Genomic DNA, 14,941 nt, shown 5'->3' on the forward strand with positions numbered 1-14,941 from the left:
GAGTATAAAAAAAAGTTAAACCTAATAATTCCACTTGGAAACTGAGTCACATTTCTCAAACTCCTCTTTCAGTTCATGAACCTTGCAGTGATTAAAAAAAAGGAAATGGATTTGCAGAATTTTTGGTTCTGTTGTACGCCTTTTTGTCCCTCGTGAACAGAAATAGACTCTGAGAACTGCCTTGTACAGGCATTCCTTTTCAGCAATTTTCATAACATTTCAAGTAAAACATCCACTGTTCCTCTGCCTGCCCTGTAAACACCAATTTGAGAGTCAAGCCAGATCCTCTGCTCTTTCCGCCCGGCCGCAGAGCTCGGGCGCCCCAGCGCCCTGCCCAGCCCCTCGCCCAGAGCAGCTCCAGGGGCTGCGGGACCTCCTGGGAGCATCCGTGCTGCACGAGCGGGCCACCTTCATTTTTCACCTCACCTACTGCTGCCTCCCCTCGCCCTCCTGCTCTCTGAAATGACATTTCAAGCTGCTTCTGGTCTCGTGAGAAAACTTCAGGGCTTTGGAAGATGCATTAGCTGCAGATGAGGTAGCTAGGCTGGAGTTGCAAACTCCAGTTTGGGGGGGGGGATTTTTTGCAAGGATCTGGCTGCTCTTGGCAAGCAGAGGAGCTTGACCAGGCAGAGGTCATGGAGCTAATTACCTGTGGAAACCCACTGGTACCATATGGCAGTAATTATGCCCTGAAACCCTTTGGTACCAAACATGAGGATAACGAGGAATCAGTGAAGCGCTGCCTTCAGCTGGGACAATCTTATATATTGCTGGGGAAAGGTGTATCCCTACATGAAATTAATGCCACCTCTGCACCCTTGAAAGCCATCCTGCCATCCCAGGAGAATGAGCAGGTCCCCAAGATGACCTTAACCAGTTGTGCCAGAGGTTGAGGAGCTGGCTGTGGCCAGGCAGTTTCCCTCCCTGCTACTTCCATATCTGTTGTGATAACCACTAACTGTGCTGGGCGAGCAAGGATAACTGGTTTAAAGAAGGTTAAGCGTCACAATCTCTGTGCAGCTCAGGATATTGTGCAAGTTGATTTCCACCAAAGCAAGCAAAACCAGGACACAACAGGAGCCGAGTGCGTGGTTAAAATAAATGGAAATTTTGCCTGAGTAAGGTTTGTATCTCAGGCCTTTAATACAAACCAAGTCAAGAAAAATATGTTTGACTCAGCACTAGGCTAGCTATTTTAAAAGCTTTGAACAACACCTCTGATGTGACTGACCTTGAAGAAATTTGTTATTTATGGTGCCATCAGCCAAAAAGGTTTGAATTCCTACCGAGGCTTTGCAGGGCGGTTTCCTAGGAAATTTATAGCAGTGGTAGCAAAAGCAGCAAAAGCAATTCAGATAAGCAAATAAGTAGATCCAGACCTGCATCTTTCAGTGGATGTAAAATGTAAAGCCAGAGAAAGAGCAGAAAAATTCTGTTTTACATAAAGGATAGTACTTAGTAATAGATACTATAACATTAACGCATGCTTCATTTCTGAGGGACAATAGATAGCTCATAACTATAGTGTATAACAACCATAGCGGCTTTTACCGATGGGCTTCAACTTGCCAGGAGGACACACTAGATATCTGGGTGCTGTGTCATCTCTCTCTTTGCCAGCGAATTCCTCGAGTAGGCTTTCTCTGCTTTCCAAGCAATGCACGCTGCCGCCCTCCCTCCTGGACAGCGCAGCCACCCACGATCCTCCCCAGCTACACCACCCCATCCCAACGCAGGGTTCAGGCTTCTCTGCTCCTGCTTCTTGCTCCTCATTCATCCTCGCTACAGCTCTCTTAATAAAAACCCTGATGTAGCATCTGTCAGCCACTTAATAACCCCTTCAAAACGGTGCGTTAAACATACCTCTGCGTAAAGAAGAGGAAAGAAATATTTGGGGTTGGTTCCACCTCCAAAGCAATTTTGGAAAAAGTATCTGCAAACACTGGCAGGGTCCCCCTCATGGGTTTTTTTACCCATACTCATTACCACCAATGTATTTATTCCTGTTACTCCTGCACAAGCGTGTCAAACTTTGGTAATGCCTTAGAAACTGCAGGAAGATTTCTGAAGGTTTGTTTGGCCCCTGTCTTCCTCCTCTTCCTCTCGCGGCCGCCCCTGCACCCCACGAGCCCCAGCACCCACGGCACCACCACCGGTGCTGCCTGATGGACCGATAGGCAGTGCAGGAAGCCCTGAGGGAGGCTGAATTCGTACTGATTCTGGGACTTGTGCACACGTCAGATAACCTCACCGCACGTCCGAGCTGACTTTTGCTTTGGTGATGGCAATGCTCTGCCGTCCCCATCGCTGGCTGTTTTCAGCCCTGTTACTTAATCTGCGGGGTGATTTACGATCTTTGCTCTATTCAGGGTGAGGAGCACAACCGATAAAAGAACAGAGGGAAGGGTCTTTTAAAGAGACAGATGATCACAGCCCTGTGACGAAAGTCTGAAGACTTTTGAAGACTTCTCTTAAGAACAAATGAGGTGTCAGATGTCATCCTAAGAACACACTGACCTACTCATTTCAAGATATGCCATCGAAGAAAATAACTACCTGATGCTTTTCCTCATGCAGCACTGTAAATGCTTCATATTCGTGTTTCCATAGTTTCATATTTTCCTGTAACCGCTATACTTATACCTCCTTAGCAATAATAAATATAGTACTTGTCTCATCCACAGCTACAGGGTCTCGGAGCATTTTCCAAGACTCACGTTGATCTTCAAAATTCTCTAGGCATAGAGTCTGCCTGTGGCATCCTTTAGTTTAATATGTCAAATGTAAGGTAAGAGGCAGAGGCACTGACTGGATGCTGAAAACGCAAATATCTGGGTGTCCCATTCCCCTTTCGGTGTTTAAACACCTCTAAGGTTTCAGCAGTTTAGGCACTGCTACATCACATCTCCCTGCAAAACCTGAACACGGCAGCGTGCCAGCAATGGGGTGGTGTGCAGGGCTTGGAGAGGGCCATCTCCTCAGCAGGCGCAGCTCATACCCTATAACAGGGGAGCAAAGGGGGTCTTGTTCAGTATCCTTAACTTTTTTAATGCCAGCTTTGGTGTGCATCGCTCCAAACGGGTGCCACAATCTCTCCCCTGACTGCAGCAGGGCCAAGGCCCAGCACATCCCTGATGCCGTGCTCAGGGAGGTGCCCAAAGCCAGGCTGGATGTATTCGAGTGGAGGTGTGCCTAAGGCACAGGATGGAGAAAGCCAAGAGAAATGCCCGAGACACAAGCAGGTTGAAATCCAGAAACAGAGGGGGGTTAGAAGAGGAGGAAAGCAAGACGGATGAATCATTAAACGAACAGCAGCACACCGTCCCTCTTTTCATACCCCACTTACAAAAAGATGTGATTTTCTGAGGAGCGATCATGGGACAGATCAGAGGCTAGCCAACAAGTGACTTACATAATAAGCTTACACGAAAGGATGTGATGCCAAAACACCCTGTAACAAGGATACTAGAGAACAGTTCTAATAACATATTCCAAACTTCCTGAGGTTGTTTATACCTTACTTCAGGCTGACGAAAAGCCTTTTCTTACATGTGGACTGGTGTGAAATACCTTTTAGCTAGTGCTAAAAGATCTGGGGGTAGAACACAGCACATACTTTCTCAGCTAAGGACAGAAGAATTGCTTATGTACCTCAAGAAAAAAAACAGTCACGTAATTACAAGATTTGGGGTTTATTCCAAAGCCTTTCCTTCTATAAATTAATATCTCAAACAGGAGATTAGCTGTTATTTTTAGAGTAATTTTATGGTGTAGGTGTTATTCTGCAGCTTTTTCTTTCTTAGACATTAGAAGGGCTCTGGGGATCGATGAAGAGCTGTGAAACATCACATGAAAATCATTAGTCTGACCAGAAAGAGGGCCAGATTCGCCTCTGCACCCCAGATGTATGCTTATGCAAACCCCACTGGCAATGGCATGAAGCTCAAGAGTTACAACTGTGAATCAGACCCAAAGTCATTACAGATTGAAACTAGCTACTAATGAATGGCTTGTTTGGTGAGCCATATGAAAAAAGATGGTGTTTTCAGTACAGATCCTAGAAGACAGATGTCCACATTTCAGAAACTACTTCCAAACTGGCACTAGTTGGCACTCTCAGGAGAAGAAAGAAAGATTTAAAAGAACACTCTTCATCTAAAAACATATTTGTGTCTGAACTATATTTACCCACTATGGCCTGTGAGGTTTTGAAGGAAAGACTCAGTTCTGCAGTTGTATCGTTGATTGTGGCAGTCTCTAGACCTCTCAAATACTTTAATGCATCTCACCTGAATTGATAAAAGCCAAAAAAGCAAGCAGCTATTTCTAGTTCATCTTCTTCTACTGGGTGTTGCACCCCTTTACCCAAGCATCTCCTCCACTTGTTTCCAGCTCTTCTGATTTACTGAAATCCCCCAAAGCTGCCAGGTGAGGACCCTAGTACAAAGGATTTAAAATCTCCCCTGCAGGCTCAGGCTTCTCAAATACTTTTCATGGTCCTTTGCATAGCTCAGAGACTGGAGAAGTCTCCACGCCCGAAGGGGAACCCCGCAGAGCCGCTGGCTCGACACATATGCAGGGTGAAGGAAACCCCAACTCTGGCCTGCTTTCCTCTGTACAAGGAGATTCGTACCTGCATCCCTTCCCCAGGAGACTGTCTTAGCCTTGCAACTGTTGTGCTGCACCGAAAGGCTTCTGCAGTCTCTCCCCTTGATGTGGTCTCACTTTGCACATTACATTTGAACATTAATTGCTCCAGAGGGAGCATTACAGTGCAGTGATTAGGGCACCCAGGTGGGAGCTGGGACACGCGGGACCATCAGCACTGATAAATATTTAATCTTTGTACGCAAAGTGTAACAGCTTCAGCGAGAGAGACTCTGCACCTGCCAGCCCTGCTCAACCCGAGCCTGCTCAACCAGGGCTGCAGGAAAACGAGGCTTTAAGCAGATGGCGGAGTTGAACTTGGATCTCCCAAACCATAAGCACGTGCTTTAGTCAGTCTGCACGTTCAGCCCAATTAGTGAATAGTGCCAGATCCATCAAAGCCGCATTTTTCTCACGCTAAACGATTGATCAAAACAAAAGAAAACATCTCACCCAGGCTCACCAGTTAGTCTTGCTGCTGATCACGGCCCCACAGGCAGTGCCAGTGTTTCACAACAGTCACTTTCTTCAGCTGTCAGCACGCATCCTTTAGACACCAGCAGGAAATAAAGCACGAAGCTGGAGACAGGAAATTGTTTAATGACAGAAACTGGCAAAGACAGGTGTAATCCTCATTTAACTCATTTTAGGAAATAAGCAGGTATCATTTTGACAGCATGCCTTTAGCAAACAAAGGTAGAGATTCCCATGGTAAGATGTGGTCTTCCTAGAGGACCCGGTCCTCATTCTGTTGGTAAATAGAGAGTGCCAGCTTTATCACAGCTGGGACGGGAGTTTTTGTGAAATCAGTACATTTTAAAAAGTACAGTTTAAATTCAGCTTTCGGTGCCATTTAATGTTATTGTTAAATGACGGCTATGGTGCGATACAAATTGAAGGAAGTCTATTAGTATCTGCCCTTGATTTCACAGCTGCTGTATAAACACCAGCTTTGCCTGTGATATTGCCCTTTCCTTATCTACAGCAGCTCCTTTGCTGCAAACTTTGAGCCAGGTTTAACTTTGGTTCATTTAATCTCTAGCACCTTCCCTACCTGTAGACTTGTCTCTGCTCTTTTCCTCCTCTTCTCATTAGCCTAAAACACACACTTTTGCTTCTCGGTTCTCCATTCCTCATTAATTTATTTTCCAAGAAGCAAAAAGTGAAAATAATTATACATCTAAAACCCCAGGAAGTACCAAATTTAAACCAGGGGGATGATTTTTGTCCTGGGAAGAGTTTGAAGTCACACTCCTCTACTGCTTCTCACTGCGACCAAGAGCCCTGAGGCCGCCTTGACAGCTTCCACGCACACAGACAGGGTAGCTGTAGGAAAAAAAAGGATGAACACACCCCTCTCCAGCTGTGCCTTCACATACACAGACAAATCCTGCTAGGAAATGACAAGGAGCAGATAAAGGAAATGGACTTCAGAGATATGAAACGCTCATCGCTGCCTCCCTAGGAATGGATGAGATGAAAGAGGAAGTTTCAAATCCAAACCAGACCCTGCTGTACACCTGCGACTGTGTACACACAGCCATCTGAACCTGCAGAAGACGAAAAGCAGATGAACAACTCAACTTGATAAGGGAATATGGGTATTTGTGTTATTACATGCTAATGACTGCATGTAAGCCAGAGTATAAACCTGGCCTTTGTGAAGATGGGGGAGATAAATAGAAGTTAATCATCATTTTCTTGCAGTTCGGCTTTATGGATGTGAATAGTTGAGACTGAAGACAGTGCCTGGATCTCCTATTGAGTATAGCCCTTGAACTTTCTTTCAGTTTTGTTCAAATTACTGCTAATTATTAAAGCTCATCCAGGCAAACTCTGGTACTGTTTAGCAACAGCTTCTGGGATTCTCATTTTTAAAAAGTTACTAGCAAATTGAAAGAGACAGGAGGAAGGAAATTTTTTTCCTGCCAAAGCAGGTAACTGTGCACATAATACTACTTAATCAGCTGAATGCTGGTGGTTTTCCCAGGCAATGAAGTTCCGGAGAAGGAGTCCTGAAATCTTCTGTGAACTCCTGTGGACTTCTGTGCTGGCAGAAGGAGAGTTGGACTGGCTATGTGCTGTATCAGATTGCTTTGCTGTGTCTTTGCGATGGACGGTGAAGTCCCAGCTGCTGGAATCACAGCTTCTTCACTTTCATTTGTACACAGTGCCTTGCTACCTCTCATCATTGCAGATAAACATCATCATGTGAAGCGAGCACAACTTGAAAGTCCACCAAGTGGAACTGAAAGAACCTAGCGTGTTTTGCCTTGGTTTTAAATCATGCCCTGGAGGATCAGCCTATGATTTTTTGTTATTGGGTACAGAAATGCTTCAGTTTTTTCCCTGAGCACCATCATCATTTTGCCCCCTAGACATCTATCAGGGCTAATAAGGTCAGCCAGTGAGGAGCATATTGCACACTATGTAATCAAGACAGACTTTGAGTCAAAATCCTTCTGCGTCAGTAGGAATCTTTCCAGACTTGTACCAGAAGATGAATAGGGATGAAACAGCATGAGAGGACATTTTGGATAACTCTTTGATAATATATTGGAAGCAGAGATGGGAATGGACCTTCAAATACAAAGGATTGAAGAGTCATGAATTCGGGCTCTGGAGATGGTATTGGAGAGCTGGTGCATATTGTCCATTTATTGTTTTGATAGTACTGTTTCTTTGCTTTTTCTTTCTCTTCTCCAACTTGGGCAACTCTTGCGTTAAAATACTTGTTTTTTAAAGAGGCAATCTAGCTGTGTTCCTGGACAGTCACTCACGTGTATGTCCCTTCAAAATCTGTAGATTTTTATCCCAAGAGCTGTGATTCAAAGTACCGCAGTCAGCACTGAGCAAAGCATCTGTGTCCTCCAGGGCAATGTTCAGGCGAATGAGACACAGCACCTGCAGCGAGGGAAGAAGCAGTCAAACTGACATATCATGGGGGCAATGTGGCCTTAAAGGGAGAGGAAGGACAAGAAGGGACAATGGTATTGCTAGTTTGTGACTTCCATAATGGTATATCTGCAGAATTAAGAGGGAGGGAAGCAGGAAAGACAAGTATTTATCAGTTGCTGCTTTCTGGTTGTTGCGTGCTAAGGGACCTTTCTGCTAATTTCTTTGCAAAAAGAGCTGAGCTTGCTGAAGCCTGACCCGGGGGGGGCGTTATATGGGGACAGAACACATTGGCAACAGGGCACAGACAAGCCCAGCCACTGCACGGATAGTTGCTCCTCCTGCTCCCCTAAGACCCTCGTATTACCTAGCATCCTTTGCTTTCATTACTCCATCCAAAACAATAATTTCATTTTCATATGAAGTTTTCTCTGCAGAGAGAAACTATGGCCCCTTTGAGCAGATGTATAGCTGTACATCTACATATTTAGCAGAATTTATTCTACAGAATTACTGACAACTAAGGTCACATGCAAAGGTTGATAAGCTGAAACTGCATGTCTAGATTTGAAACAAAATTTCAACAAACCCTTTTGATGTAGTCATGTTAACTTAATGAAAAGTTTGAAAGATGCATAACTTCTGCAGTAAACTAATATTCTCTTTTGCTTTGAAGTATTAGTACTTGTGTCCAGCCTTTGAGCACTTCCCATCACAGAACTACTAAAGCCAAAAGAATTCAGATGGTTAGCAAAAATAGTATGTCTTCAAGATGTGCCTGCTCTACTAAAAAGATTTGATCTCAGCCTAGGCTGTGGGTCACGTAAGATAGATAATAATTGATTTTCCATCACTATTGTTAAAATGTTTTCTATAAATGTTTTTTTTTTGACTAAATTAAACGTCTTCTCATCTTGTTTTTTCCAGATTTATAAGAAAATGGAAAACTTCCAAACATTCCCAAAACTTTCTGGTAGGTATTTTAATGAAATAAAAAAATAAGCAAAATGCTTATTTTCATTTCATGAAGGATGCAGAGGATATATTTCAATGTACCAGATGACCAATATTTGGAGTGCTTGACCATTCGAAGAGAGAAGAATGTACGGTTATGTAGATATAAATATAAACAATCCAATCTCATGATATCACATCAGGTTCAACAATATAAGAATATAATAAAATCATAATTTGTCAGTATTTTAGCTGCTGCATGGCTACTGGATGTAAAACCCTAGCTAAAAAGAAGAATGGGTGGTTCAGGGAGTTAACAGGAGGATCAGTTGTTAGCTGTTCAAATCCAGCCCAGGTTGCTGACAGCAATAATGGTAGTAACGGAACTACCACTGCTATTACCTTCTGGCAGCTCTTTGACTTAAGTAAAATGAGACAGTGGACTACTCTGATGTGTTTAAGTTACCCATCCCTCCAGTTTCTTGACAGTGCCATAAAAGCTCTCAAACCACTCCCTAGAAAAGAGGTGTCAATGCACAAAACTCGGTGAGGGTGTCTTGAGTGATGGTAAGCACACCTAGAAGTAAGAAAATTCAACCCAGAACCACCAAATCCTCTGTGCCCTTAAAGAGCCTCCTTCAGTGCAGGGCTGGGACAAAGTGGCTGCTTTTATGGTTTTCTGAAGTTCTCCTGGTGACTTCCTCAAGGCTAAATCCTTAATTGTCCCTCTAAGTGATCCAGGAGTGTCACACTTTTGGACTTACTGGTCTTGGCCAGATCCTTGCTCAATGCCTCTGTGTGAATGAGAACAGAGGTGCTTTGTCCTGGACAATGGTGACAGGGTTTGATCCTTGCTAGGACTGCATGTTATATGACATTTACGCTGTCCTAGTGCTTACATGGTCCCATTCCCTCTCCCACCACATACAACCATATGGGGATCCTTCTACCTCCCTTACCAGCAGCCGATCCAGTGCCACCTCCTGTTGTTGGAGGAGTCTCCTGGGCCAGAGCTAGTGTTCCCCCCATCGCACGAGTCAGACAGGTCTCAGCAGTAGGGCCAGCAGTACACATGTGACTGGGGGACCTCAGCAGGGGCCTGGGGACAGCGTGGTGGACAAGCTGCTAGGGCGAGACACATAGTTTTGGAGGGAGGAGAAAAAAGGGAGAGAGGTTTGCCATGAGCTACATGACCACCATTCAGTAGATATGTAAGAAAACTCTTCCTTTCTGCTGACTTAGCACTCTCACAAGCCCCCTTCTCGCTCTTCGGTGCAGGAGAAGAAGACGACCTGAGCAGCATTGTGATAAAATTCAGCGCTGGCACAGCAGAGCTCCCCTAGCTGAGATGGTCTCAAGATTAAGGTGCGGCAGGTTCACAGACGGAGGTGATGTCTTTTACAAGACCTGCCCTGGTAGCTGGCAAAACCCAGGCAGCGCTGGCAGCATCTCTGACCAGCATGAAGTTACAAGGCCATGGTGGAGTTCAGACCCCTCCTTTGCGTTGCTCCTGGGCCATAAAGATGAGTGGCCCGTGGGCAGGCAGGCAGGCAGGCAGGCATGTGCCCGCACACAAGCTCCGCTGTGTTCTTGCTCACGCGTGTGAGCCCCTGCATCAGCGATGCTCCTGGGAAAGGAGGCTCTCACCGAATCCCATAGCAGACTGCCACAGGGCAGAGCAGAGGAACAAAATGCATCTTTCATGCCCGGGCAGGCGCTGCCGGTCCCCTGCCCGCAGCCTGAGCAGCACCCTGGCGGGGGCAGCTCTCGTGCCCCGATCCTCTGACAGCATTTTTTTTGGAAACTACCAGGGTGAGAAATCCTGATAAATGCTTCCCTGGAGTTGTAAGGCAACTTTTAACAGCTGTTCCTATGAAAGGTCCTTGTAGCGGCATAGTTTCGGTCTCAGCACAAGGTGTCATAACACGCAGGATGGGAAGGGGGGTCCTTTTCAGGAGGGAGGAGGTAAAAGTGGTTTTCAACAGGAGAAAAAAACCCAAAAGCTTGCTTTCTACATTCTCCATAGCGAACATGGCATTTTCAGGAGAAAATTTGAATACCAAAATATTCGAGCCAAAAAATAAAGTTTTTAATTTTTGGCAGCTCAGGACAGGTTTGGGCTGCTCAGTTTTTGACAGTAAAGCAACATATATTCGCACCATTTTTTTTCTTCTTCTTTTACAGAATGCTGACATTTTCAAATGCATTTTCTCTCAAAATGCAGTTTCTCTTGAACATATTCAACAACGCTTTTTCACGGTATTTAGTTCTGAGGGTTTCTCACTGCCAGGGGAACAGCCGAAGATCCAGGGAGGAGCTGTGGAAACGCATTAGCTATGCAAACTCTAGGGAGCGGCTTGGAGCGGCGCTGGACCCCTCGACCCTGGCCTTTGGCAGCGTCTGATGTTGTCCGAGTCTGAAGCGGAGCAGGGACGCGGCAGAGCTCCCAGCCCACTTCTCCAGGGGGAAAGCTGAAAAGGGTGGGTGGTAGGAAAAAGAGCCAAGTCAAATGCACCTTTGAACAAACTGTGCAGTCTTAGCAAGACAGCAGAAAAAAGTAGAATATGCCATGCCCCAGCATCGTCTCACTACTCGTGCCAAGCCTTGCAGCCAGGGACAGCATCTCCCGACCAGCCCACAGCTGTAACAGAGCATGGACAGTCCCCAGTGCTTGCAGCCAAAGGCAGCAGCCCAAACCTCTGCATTGCTACATTATGTCATAGCTGGGATTGGTATAGAGGGTCCTCTGTCTATTCCTGCTTTTGCATACATAAAAGCCAAGCACAGGCAGCTCTGACCAAAGCCCGGGGGGGTTGGCCGTGGCACCCCTCCTGGTCTGCTCAGAGCAATCTCCCTGGGCCATCCAACGGGGAGGCACAGCTTGGAAAAGCATGAGAAGGTCTTGGGGCAGAGAGGGAAAACACTGACGTTTGACTAAATTCACCCACATTTTCTCACTGGGTAGAAATGTTATACCATTTTTTTTGGCTACAGGCATCTTTCCTCCCTCAGGCCAGTCCACCTCCCCTAACTTCCAGCCAGAGGAACTCCAGCTTCATGCAGAGAGCATCAAACTATTGTACACACATATCCAAAACTGCCAAAGGCAGCCACCAGAAACGACACTGAAAGTGATTGAAATATGTTGATGAAATCCCACTCCCCTGCTCATCCAGCCAATCAGACTAGAAATGATGGCTAACAGGCTTCTGAGCTCCTCTGAGCAAACAGTGTGGAAATATAAGTCTTGGTTTGGTGCATGCCCGGAGTGTTGAACTAATAATGCTTGTCTCGCATGTAAGCAGCTGCAAAACCTGATATTTACACAAGGATTCACAGAGATGAGAAAAGACTGCTTTTTTTCTAGATGACAGGCTCTGGTTCAAATGGGAATTAATTTGGGAAAACCCTCTGGTCTGTGTCATACAGCATGCCAGGTTAAATGACGACAGTAGACTCTTCTTTTTATAATTGAAGATTGGCTTTGAAGCATTGACATTGTTCCCACACCAATATAGCAGCATTTTTACCTACCCATCTATAATTGAAGATTGGCTTTAAAGCATTGACATTGTTCCCACAGCAATATAGCAGCATTTTTACCTACCCATCATTTTGCCTATCAAATAGATTGTGAGCAAAACAAAACTCTACCTTTGAAAGCGATCAATCAACAAGCTCACAAATGCACTTGGTATAAATACAAATACACCCAAATATACTTGCTGGTGGGAGCCAATTTTTGCAGAGCTGTCACTGGTAGTACACACATGCTTGGCTTACCTTCGACAAGGTGGCTCCAATTTCAAAGCTTAGAGCTGCCTTTAAATAGGCATTTCTAAGACTCGGGCATCAGCTGGCACATGCTACTGCTGGCAACACCTTAAATAGGCATTTCTAAGACTAGGGCGTCAGCTGGCACATGCTACTGCTGGCAACACAACGGCTGTTGTCTCAGCCACCCAGAAGTAATATGCAGAAGGCGTCTTTTATGAGGCCAATTAGTAGAGCTGGAAAACACAGCCCAATTTTTAGATACCCAAGCCTTACCTCAAGTCCTGACGTGAGTTACTTCTCATTTTTTTCAGGTATATCAGCTGGTCTAATAGATCTCATCCCCCTTCTTACAAACCTTGGGTCACTTTTATGGAGAAATGATGAAGCAGGTGATGCTCCTGCTGGCAGAGCGCAGCAGTGCTAATGGCAGGGTGGATATGGCAATGTCTGATACATCAGATTGCTGCAGGATTTGGAATAGCTTACAAACTCAAACTGACCCTCGAACCTGCATGCCTTCTGGGGGTTAGAGTTTGGGGGTCTGGCTACGCACATTAAGCTGGTCCCAATTCTTTATTTTTTTGAATACCACAAAGGCACGTGAATCTGGCCCTCAGCTCAGGAGTGCTTCTGGCTTCTCATCTCACATCAGCACAACACTAAAGCAGCAAAAGAAGGAATGCAGAGGAGACGGACGCAGTCTCAGCTGAGTTTGGGATATCTAAGGTCTCACTCCTCACCATATTTAAAATCATATTTTATTCTAAATCCCTCCCACTCTCCACTAGAGGTAAGTTTTTTGAGGCAAAAGGCAGAGCGTCCTTCAGCTCTGTCAGAGATAGCATGGCAGTTGCCAGTGAAGTTTCCAGCTTTGCAGAATTTGGGCTGTATGCTGTAACACAAAATGGGTAACTGTGGCCCAGAAAAATCCCAGGCAACTTCCCTGACTTCCATGATGCTGTTTCAGTTTTCCTTTGGTAGGAGTAGACTTGAGTACGTATTTCATTCTTAAAAAGGAGTGTCTACTGCAGGTCTCATCCTATGGAAAATGTGGTTATCATAACAGGTTCAAAGTTCTTCCAAACAAAACATTTGCAGCTGACGGACATCATATGTATTCCTTATCTCCTATTGCTGGAAAGGCTCCAGCTGCTCTGCCTCTGCAGTGGCAGCACATCTGTGCTGCTGTGGAAATAAAAACAGAAAAGGGATGTGGAAAAGAAGAATTATTTAGCAGATTTTTGTCTGATGCTTCCATCTTGTGGCCGACTCGGAAAAGAAAAATTTGGCTATTTCAGTAAAGGTATTATCAAATGTAAGGAAACATTGGAATTTTTAAAGGTGTCCCAAATCCTTACCTCCAGTTATATGGATGGGGATGAATTGGGGTTGAAGTTAGATGAGTTATCCTTTTGAAAGGCATTGAACATCAATGCTGGCAGAGGAAGGGGCTGGTGCCTCCTCCGCCACCCGCTGTGTTTTGGTCTCACAGGAGCTGGCTGTGCCGAGGGGTGCAGGACGGAGATGGGGCCAGGTGGACAAGCGCACGAGTGCTGAGCACAACCCTTCACCTTGCTGTAGGCATCGGTGGTGGGACTCCCACGGCATATGGACTCTGCTTCAGCTGCCAGCTTCATGGGCCGGCTCAGGTCCATGAGGTGACTTGCCCTTTTCTTTGTTTTTGAGCATACGATAGGCTTTCCTTTGCTTTCCTCTGATCTTGCCCAGGGATTATGCCAGCACACAGCTCCAGTACTGCACAACCTCTAACGATGGGGATAAGGTGATGGGACACAGCCATCTTGCTGAGACAGTTGCAAGGGCACCGTGCCTCAGGTTCCCAGAGCTACTGGGAGCGTCTCGGGGTGGTTTGATGACTTGCTTCTGGCTGATGAACCTGCTGCTCCCCTTTTGCACAACTCACAGCAATCCAGAAGCTTAGCCAAAGGTTTGTTTACCTGCGCAAACTGAAGTCTCCTGCATAGGGCCCACGTGGACCCTCCCCTTCCCCTTCCCGCCCTGCCCAGGACCCTGCCCCTCTCTGCTGCTCCGGGCACAGTGCTGCTCTCCCCCCAGCCCCTCTCTTCTGGGCAGACTGCCTCTGCCATGTGCCAGTGCGCTCCCTCGGTACGTTTCCAGCCAAATACTTGCAGAGGCCTTGAGACAGGGAGCAAGACGATGAGCTGAACTCCTGATGGACACCCGGACTGTGGTTATCAGTGGAGTGAGGGCTGCCCCTCTCTGCTGCTCCGGGCACAGTGCTGCTCTCCCCCCAGCCCCTCTCTTCTGGGCAGACTGCCTCTGCCATGTGCCAGTGCGCTCCCTCGGTACGTTTCCAGCCAAATACTTGCAGAGGCCTTGAGACAGGGAGCAAGACGATGAGCTGAACTCCTGATGGACACCCGGACTGTGGTTATCAGTGGAGTGAGGGGTTAGGCTTTTGCCCAAAATAGATCTACTTCAGCAAGAGGGTGAGACACTCTCACCATCCATGCTCCCCAACGTGGACACAGACGCTCACATGGACACACAACCATACCCTACACATGGGAGATTGCATTCCCGCTCTGCAAAGGGGGAGAAGAAGATGGAGAACTGAATCTGAGCTCTGCACCTGCAGGCCCTTAAATAGACAGGGATTTTGGTATCACCACCCTTTACCGCGCAC

This window comes from Fulmarus glacialis, unplaced genomic scaffold (genome assembly GCF_000690835.1).
Source record: "Fulmarus glacialis isolate BGI_N327 unplaced genomic scaffold, ASM69083v1 scaffold2354, whole genome shotgun sequence".
Lineage (NCBI taxonomy): Eukaryota > Metazoa > Chordata > Aves > Procellariiformes > Procellariidae > Fulmarus > Fulmarus glacialis.